The sequence below is a fragment of the Triticum aestivum genome, chromosome 7B, assembly GCF_018294505.1.
Source record: "Triticum aestivum cultivar Chinese Spring chromosome 7B, IWGSC CS RefSeq v2.1, whole genome shotgun sequence".
Lineage (NCBI taxonomy): Eukaryota > Viridiplantae > Streptophyta > Magnoliopsida > Poales > Poaceae > Triticum > Triticum aestivum.
The window spans coordinates 269,520,678-269,530,244 of NC_057813.1; the positions used below are offsets into that span (position 1 = coordinate 269,520,678).

Genomic DNA, 9,567 nt, shown 5'->3' on the forward strand with positions numbered 1-9,567 from the left:
TTCTTTTCTATGAAAATTCCTAAAAAATTTAGTGACTCAAAATAAAAGTAAACCAAACTCAACAAGATTGATAGCAACTACTCCTACAAGTGTCTAGAGGCTATATCATGCATCAAAACTACTTGTGACCATATAAATTCGACATGCAAGCACAAGAACAAGGTCACCACAGCAGCAAAAATTTGCAATATACAAAGCAGTAGAATAAAAACTAATTGGACCATTGGAGGAGTCACCTACCGAAGAACAATGTCCCAAAATATTTTTGTAAATGATATGCATGTTTTCCTCAAAATCAAACTGCGCCATTCCTTGCATACTAATCTTGAAACACATTAACTGCTGGTAGTCGAACTCGAGAGTTCCGTATACATCAGAAACGCTCCATAATAAATCAGTGAAAACAACAAAGAAAAAATATGAATTCGAAAAAGCAGATTGAACAAGAATGGATGGTTTATTGTTGCTCAGATTTTATGGGTGTATAGGAGCCGTTCACAAGGAACTCCCATCAGCACAAGGAATATTTTTATAACCACTGCACCACCAAAGGTTCAACACCCGAAATCAGAAGCACCACAAGATCTTGAACTATACTAGCAACAGAAACCAGTCAACACTAGCTGAGAGTGACTGATGGTTGTTTCAAAATCAAACACTAGAATAAATTAGTAAACAATCCGAGCAAATGATATGTATGTTTTCCTCAAAATCGAACCACACCATTCCTGGCATACTAATCTTGACATAGATTAACTACTGGCAGTCAAACTCGAGAGTTATGTATACAATAGAAACGCTCCATAACAAATCAGCAAAAACAACAAAGAAAAAAGATGAATCCGAAAAAGCAGATTGAACAAGAATGGATGGTTTATTGGTGCTCAGATTTTATGGGCGTATAGGAGCCGTTCACAAGGAACACCCATCAGCACAAGGAATATTTTTATAATCACTGCACCACCAAAGGTTCAACCCACGAAATCAGAAGTACCACAAGATCTTGAACTATACTAGCAACAGAAAGCAGTCAACACTAGCTGAGAGTGACTGATGGTTGTTTCAACAAACAAATAGTTTCTTGACATCATAACACAGACCAAAGAACCATTGTTACCTCACAATGCAGATAAATAGATCGACTCTAGCAAGCAAGGACCTGCCCTCTCCTCTCTGGAGAAAGGAAGAGGGTTTCGGTTTTCTTGTCACAAATTTAATGGCTAATGTGGTGGTGTAGTAAACAAATTGGATTGTACCTAGGGCAGACATGAGGAGAGGGAGAGAAATACCTTTGATGGTGTCATCCAACACTTGGGTCGGAGCAGCAAGACGTAGATGGATCGGTGCTCTTCTGTGTGGTGCACTTGCGCATGACGCGGACAATATTTTCTTGCCGTTAACGTCTTGACAAATCTGCTACCAGCAGGCATGGTATAAAAACGATGCACGCATAGGGATCTCCATGAGTTGCCATTCCTTGTTGACATCCAACCACCATCCTACACAGATTAATTAGCATGCATGTCAACAATGACAAATAATCAAGACTATTATGCAGCATGACAGAAATTCATGAAGAAACAGGCATCTTCAATAGGCAAGATCTAACATTACTAGTAAAGGCGTGCATACTAACATCACAAACATGCATCGTATAGTAAATCAACATTGTATCTTGCAAGTCAATAGTATCACAAAGAACAAGATATCATAAGATGAATGATGGAACTCAAATTCTAATCTCACATAGATAAAATTCACTGCCATAGTAACAGTACATCTCACTTGGATATATCTAAGAAATCCAGTTGGTTCTCATAAGCAAGTGTTCTTAGGTTTGCCTTAACATGACAGCTTAAGGTAACACAATAAAATGGATAGAACAATAACAGAAACAACTCAGATTACACACATAGCCCTATCCATAGTGCTACCTATAGATAAAATCATGCATACTCGAATATAAACTGAAAAACAACAACTAGAGCAAGACGTTATTGTTGTTTTCTACAAATAGAAGTGCAACATTACTTTCCAAGAATCAGAAAGTTGCTTGCTTTTAGTACACAAGCTCAGGTAGTGCAACATATCTAGCAGAAAAATAGCAGCAAAATGTCAGCAACAAGCACTAAGGCCAGACACTTGAGATGGTGATTCCCGTGGTTTTCTCCTCCACATGTCAGCAACAAGCACTAAGGCCTCCACCAGTACATGCCAAAAGACCCATTCAGAATTCAGATCACACCTACACATGATGAACCATTCGAATTCGAACCAACTTGAAGTAGAGCAGGCCTGATCTGGCTGACCTTGGTGATGGCGATGGTGAAGGAAGCAGAGTAGGTCTTGCCATGGTCGACGTGCCTGATGGTGCCGACGTTGACGTGGGGCTTCCTGCGACGCATATTCAGCCGAGAGACCACTCAAATCAAGGGGAGCAGATCTGGGCAGAAAGGGTAGGGAATGGGCGCTCAACAATAAACAAAGAAGAAGTGGTTGAGAGACAGTGTCGGTGTGTATGTTCACATTTCTCAATACTAAGGATAACACATGAAAATAAATACATTAATTACTAACTAATCACAAAGATATTACCTTCAAGCCATCAGTTTAGAGTCTTGCACCACTGAGCCAGGGAATGGCGGATGCCGAACACAAATACTCATTGTAAGTATATCTCAAATTTGATCAGAAAATTGACATGAATATTAACCTGTATAGGGACTCCCTAAAAAGGTATACACACTAAATTTTGTTATCACTTTGTTTGAGAAAAATTCAATGGTGGATGGTGGATGCCAAACATAAACACAAATACTCATAGTGTATCTCAAAACTAATCATAGAGATGATAGCATCAAGCCATCTGTTTAGAGTCATGTGCCACTGAGCCAGTGAATGGTGGATGCCAAACATAAAGACACATGGGAATATATTTATAATTTGACCATAAATAGGCATGAATAATAAGCTCTACAGGCACTCCCCAAGAGAAGTACACACAATAGGTTTTTTTGTAGTTATCTACAATACAATCATTGGTTTGCAACATACTATTTATATCTAGAACCAGAATAGTCACTTGAGTAGGGATGCAACTTTGTGACCCTTAAGAGTACCCTCTCAACCTCCTTAGTTTAACCAAATAAACTAAATTTTCAAAAGTTATGTGGCTTCTAAAAATTCAGTTTATTTAGTTGAACTAAAGAGGGTCACATAATACCCTACAAGGTACCCATTTGCACTCCTACACTCGAACACACACCCACACTATGGAGACTTTTGAGATTCACATATCACATTCACATGCACATTCAGTAAATTCAATGGAATTCAGTAAACATGGAGTATAGAATAGAGGTTCAGACTTCAGACCCAGGCTGTAGGCGTTGGTGACGGAGATGATCCAGGCTGTAGGACTTGGAGATGATCTGCAGCAAGTGGAGAAAACATGTAGCCGCCACCACTGCTGCCAGGTGAGCAGGCACAACCCACAGGATAGCCCAGCCATGGTGTCGCAGGCATGGGTCTTCCACCATAGAAACAATGATAAAAACACCGCCATGGTCGTATTCCTTGTGAAGATGTCATCATCGTCTTCCATGCTTGCAAATCCATGGCGACGGGGCTGGATTCAAGAGGACATAGAGAAGAAAAGGTGAGGAAGAGAGGGGGAGTTCTAAGGACGAGGAGGAGAAGCGGAGGGACTCGCCTCATTCACCGGAGAAAAGCCGGCATCGAGGCGACCAAAAACCTAGCCACAGAGGGGACGTGGGTGAGAAACAGAGGAAAGGGAGCAACAGAGGCAGGGGAGGTCGATCCTGCTGCAGCTGCGTGAGTAGGTCATCGCTATCGCCTTCCTAGTGGCCGAAGACCCGTGGTCAAGGGTGTAGCGCCACCACCGCAAAACCCTAGGCAGACCACACGCGCGCCGCAGTCCGGCCAGCTCAACGGAGCGCCGTGCATCAAAGCACGCACACGCCCGCCGGCGAGTAAACCAGCCGCGATGCTGTTATCGCTGGGCGATGGTGCCTCTCTCTCTGTTGTGTGAGAAGGCGGCGAGGGCAGGGGTGGCGGTGGCGACAAGGAGATGGGGACGAGGGAGGATGGGGTCAATGGGAGGAGTTATTGTTTGGGTAGTTGGACAGTGGGTGTGGGTTTCCCTTTTTTCTTCTTTTTTTCTTCTTTTCTGTATATAAATGGATGGATGGATGTGGGATGGAGAGATGGCTAGATGGATGGATGGGCACCATGTCATCGATCCATGGGACAACTAAACCCACCAATAAGAATAGAGCACATGCAATTGTGTTTTTCCTTTTCTTTTTCTTCTACTTTTTCACATGAAAATTTCAAAAAATGATCTCTTATTGTACACGGGGGTGCATATTGGAATGGCAAATGATGTTTCAAAGGAATCTTTTATTTTCTTTACACAAAAAAATCATTTTCCAATTTTTGAGTGCTCAAAATGAGTTTTTTTGGGAAGGACCTACCATATATTTATTGCAAAATTGGACCAAATCAATTTTCTAAAATATTATCCCATATTTAGTGTACAATTTACCAAATGGTTGCGTGTCAAAATATTTTATCCACCTCTCATGAAAAACACAAATTTCTGCCGATTCAGTGGGAAGTGGGTCAAATTTGAACTGTCGTTGCCTCATAGTTTACTCTTTATTTTTTTCCGAAAAACATTTCTAGGTACATAAGTATCTATTTAATCAGAGAAACACCAATTGTTTTTGAGATTCAAGCACTACCTAGGAACAGTCTTGCCCGCCGTTTTGACCACATTTTGAAACGGGCATGTAAAATTCAGAAATATTGAAAAAAATTGAAAACGTTCGCATTGTGTCATTATATGTGACCAAGTTGCCAGGAAAAATAATAAACTTGCAATCCGGCAATTATTTTAAAAAAGTGTTCTTAGAAACGAGCTACCATGGGTGAAGATTCATGGCTTTCAAGCCAAATGATCAATGTTATGGCCACATTCATGGCATAGTTTGTTCAAATGATCTAATATTTTGCACAAGGGTGCATCTTGGAATGGCAAATAATGTTCCCTAAGGAAGTTTTCATTTTATTTGCCCGGAAATTTCAGTTTCGATTTTTCGAGTGCCCAAAATGAGTTTTTTTTTGAAGGACCTACCATATATTTGTTGTAAAAGTGTACCAAATAAATTTTCTAAAATAATAGGCCATATTTAATGCACAATTAACCAAATGGTTGGGTGTCAAAAGCTTTGATCCACCTCTCATAAAAAAGACAAATTTCCGTCAATTTAGGAGGAAGCGGGTAAAATTTGAACTGCAGTTGCCTAATAGTTTGCTCTTTATTTTTTCAAAAAATCCTTTCTAGGTACATAAGTATCTATTTAATCATAAATATGTGGTTTGGTGGCGATACTTGAGGTTTGGACAGTGGCCGAGGGCCCCAACTCCAGAGCGCGTAAACTCGCATGCCCGCAGCGTGGTCACCGCGTGACCGTGGCGTTGCCACATGTTCTAGGCCGCCTAGGCATGTCTATTGGGTTGGGCACTCCCCCAGTAGGTGTCAGTAAGAAGAAGGCTATAGAAGAATCTCGCGAGGACACTGAACCAAGCTCAAACATAAATTAGCAACCAAGTTTTTGATTAGTGGTGGGGAAAATGCACATGGCCAATGGGCCTGAGTTTGGCCAATGATAATCATCTACTAAGGACAATGTCTTGGAAAATTTGCATCTCAAATGGAGGAGCCTTGGTGTTACTTGCTTTGCAAAGTACCACACTGGACAGAAATATGAATGTTGAAGCTGGACTCAAATGAATGAATGGATTGATCTGAAATTTGGAGGAGGATGATGGCATATGAAGGCACTTTAAAAATGTCATACCATTTGGATAAATAAAAATGGTACCTCCTTCACAGTGCTCTCCACTGAACAGAAAAATGGGAAAAATGTTGAGGGAAATTGGCTAGAATAAATGAGATAAAATTTGGTGGAGGGAGGTTCTATGGGCATGGTCATGTCCTCGTATATTTTCAACATTTATAAATTAACATAAAATATAGTTGCTTTACAAACTGAAAATATAACCAAAAACAAAGATTGGATGGTGAGATCACATGGATTGTTAGATGGGGCTCAAATTTTGTGGAGAGCTATGATTTGGGAATATAGAAGATGTGGCAAAAATTCAGCTCATTAGGATATGCCTAGCTAGTACTTCCTTCACAACGGTTCTAGCTAAACATAAACTTTGGAAATTGGCCGAGGAAGATTTACCAGGCAAATGGAGCTGAATATTGTCATGAAGCAATGATTTGGATAGTAAAGAGTGCCCAATTGTTTTTGGGAATTTTGGGAATGGCAGAAATATAGGCTGCTTCACAACCTAGGGTAAAAAATGACACATAGACATGACACATAGGCAAAACTGATGAGGTGGCGCCTAGTCATAGCAATGCACCACAATTTACAAGGCTATGACCATCTATATTGGTCTTGATCAGCTAGAAATAAGGCAGTGAACCAGTGCTGTTTGCTTTATGACCATTTCGTGTAAGGAAATTACGACCTTTTCGACCAAAATGGTCCTTATGGTTTAGGGTTTGGAGCCCCCCGAATAGCTTTTGACCAATTGGTCTCAAATGCTCATAGAGTTATGACAAATTCCTCCAGGGTCACTGACAGAAGGTCACAAGTTGACATACTTCTTGTAGTGTTTCTTCGTGATCATGTGCTGAAGGGAGACATTGTCATCGACCATGTGAAGACTGAAGATCAGCTTGCCGATATCTTCACTTAGCCCTTGGATGAGAAGAGGTTCTGCAAGTTGCGATGTGAGCTGAACATCCTAGAATCTTTGAATGTCCTCTGAAGTGGACACACATCCTAACACTTACGCATCTTTCATGACTTTGGTGCACAACACCTGAAGTAACGTTTTCTTCAATCAATGAAGACTTACCCTCTAGGTGTGAAGAAATTAATGAAGAACGTGACTCTTAGAACCCTACGATAATTATACACGGCATTTGTAGTCGTCATAGTTCCTATACGGTGGGTAACGCCACCACCTCTTTATGACATTCTTCAAATTTAAGTTTTTCGTCATTTGCAATTTTGTCAAACTTTTCAAATTCATCATTTGAGGTTATTCTTAATTGCTTTAGCTGACTATATATATGTTCTTGAGCTTTTCATGTCCTCAATAGCATCCACATATTTCTAATTTTTCAAGTCATTCCCTTCGTCCATGTGGATGTGATTGGACCCGCTCCCCTCTATGGTATGCTCAACCCACTCTGTACACAAATTCTTCATATGCATTCTACTTGACACTATTCAAAGTCTTCACTATGTCCTTGACGACTGAAGAATTTGCGAACATATTCTAAATCCCCCCCCCAAAAAAAAAAATTGGCGATTGCCACAGTAACTCTATCTGACGCTTCACTCGCGTGGATAAGCATGTGAAAATGCATGTGTGACGCGTGTCACAGAGATGCGAATGGTCAGGGGCTTATCCATCTAAAATCTTCGGACCACTCAGTTTTCACCGTGGCTATAAGTAGCCTTGACTTCGTCAACCTAGCTTCATTTTGGTCCTCTGCTCCCGTTGCTCTCACTCTCAAACCCTACTGCCACTGGATTTCATCGCCATCGGAGAAGAAGAGCTTCACTGCCTCGACTTCTTCGTTGCCATACTCACTCCGTACTCGGATTTCTTTATCTCCGTCGCCGCCGTAGCTGTCTTTTGTCGCCGAGTTAGGGCATGGAAGATCTGCACTAAAAATTCCATTGTTTTGTCATCCATTTCATCGAGTTTATCACCGGTGTAATTAAATGTTATTTTTTACCACCTAGTTTAATCTTCACTCCACTTAAAAATCTTCAAGTGCTATTTTTACCACTCTTTCAATTCTTCAGCACTTCCTTTTGGCCAGTTTTGAGTTATTTCATCAAAATTATGCTTAACAACTAGATTCCCCAATTGTGCAAATTACCTCAATATGTACAACTCTAGAACCTAGGTTGAGAACACTCGGTAAATCTCGCCAAGACGATAAGGGTCAACTTCCTCAACTAGTTTATTTTGAAAAACTTCTGAGAGCGCATGTGACTCTTCCCAATTTCCTTGCAACTATACTCTGTTCACATCTATATATGTCTATCGACAAATCTCTAGGTTCTCATGAACTTAAGTCATTTGCAGCGTTGCTTGAAGAAAATCATGAAACCTCTTTAGACTCATCAAAAGCTCAGGAACATCAGTTGAAGAAAATGGCCGATGGTAAAAAGCCTCATATGGGAGGCAACAGGAAAGAGGAACAAACAACTTTTGAGATCCACAAGGATATATATTTAGGATACTGCATGCCTTATGAAAACATACATGGCAAAGAAACTGACATGCAACACAAGACTCGCATGCAACGCATCAAATGCGGGTGGTCCTATGAATGGCAGAGCTATATATATATCACTCCCAAGTACATGAAGGATTTTGCTGTTAAACCTCCATGCTCAAGGCCATCTCTTGCTCCTGTATAGAAAGCTGACCCCACCAACATGAGACGCGGTGAAGAATTTCCTGCTGAATGGGCCAAGTGTTAGGCCATGTTGGTAAAACAAGCCAAGAAGGTTGTTGATGAATTCAACAGGGTCTCAAAGGCCTCAGCTGAAGCAAGTGGCAGTGGCAGTGTGCTGAGGAAATCAATGCCAAAGAATCCTGCACAAAATCCAAAGCCATCAGATCCGAAGCCCTCGGTGACTAAGCCGGTTGCTTCAAAGGCCTCAGCACCCAAGATAACAAAATCTTTAATGCCTCCTCCCACCACAAGTTCTTCAGTGGTAGCAGCAAAAGCTTCAACACCCGTCGTGCTCGTATCTTGCCAGCAAACAGAGGGCTTTCCAACATCTTCCATAGCTGCATCAAGTGCCTCAGCTAGTGGACAAACTTCATCACTGCCCAAGCTGAAGAAAAAGATCGCTGCTGGCCGTGGCACACGACCAAGTCCCAAAAGCAAGGTTGTAGTGCCTCAAGCTGGTGTACATTGGCTAGCTCATGAAGGTGAGCTCGCTAAGTTCCTCAGAACAAAGCAAGAGCCAGCTGCTATTGCTAAGAACTATTCAGCCCATTGCTGTTGGATCCCAAGAAGATCATTGATTTCATTGACATATGGGTGCGAGACACTCCACTTGATGACTTCAACTTGCCTCCGGGCCCAAGTCATGTTCTATCTGCTGTCATACTCGATGAGAATCACAAGATTGCATATGCAAAGCTAGTGAAGAAACAACAAATATAGAAGGAGAAGGAGTTGAAGAAGAACATGCTCACCATATCTCCTCAGCAGCTCATGACTCTTCGATCATAAATTCAGAAGCTATCTAAAGAATATGAGCACCAAGCCAATCACTGATGTGGCGTCAAGGACATATTCATCACTACCACCTCTAAGGTAGTTGATGACCACAACAAGCATGAGGCAGCAAAATTGCTACTGTGCCTCCTTCAAGTTCTTCAACTCCTCCACCAACTGCTTAGGACAGTGGGACTGCGCCTTCA

The 9,567-nt window shown here is 41.3% G+C and overlaps 2 non-coding genes across 2 annotated transcripts; both read right to left on the bottom strand.

Moving 5' to 3' along the window:
- Positions 1 to 461: 461 nt before the first annotated feature.
- Positions 462 to 548, bottom strand: LOC123163463 (small nucleolar RNA snoR8a). The gene has a single exon (XR_006481916.1). It is a non-coding gene; the product is annotated as a small nucleolar RNA snoR8a (small nucleolar RNA).
- A 330-nt stretch (positions 549 to 878) lies between these two features.
- LOC123163461 (small nucleolar RNA snoR8a) lies at positions 879 to 965 on the bottom strand. Its single transcript, XR_006481914.1, has one exon. It is a non-coding gene; the product is annotated as a small nucleolar RNA snoR8a (small nucleolar RNA).
- Between the last annotated feature and the right edge of the window lie 8,602 nt (positions 966 to 9,567).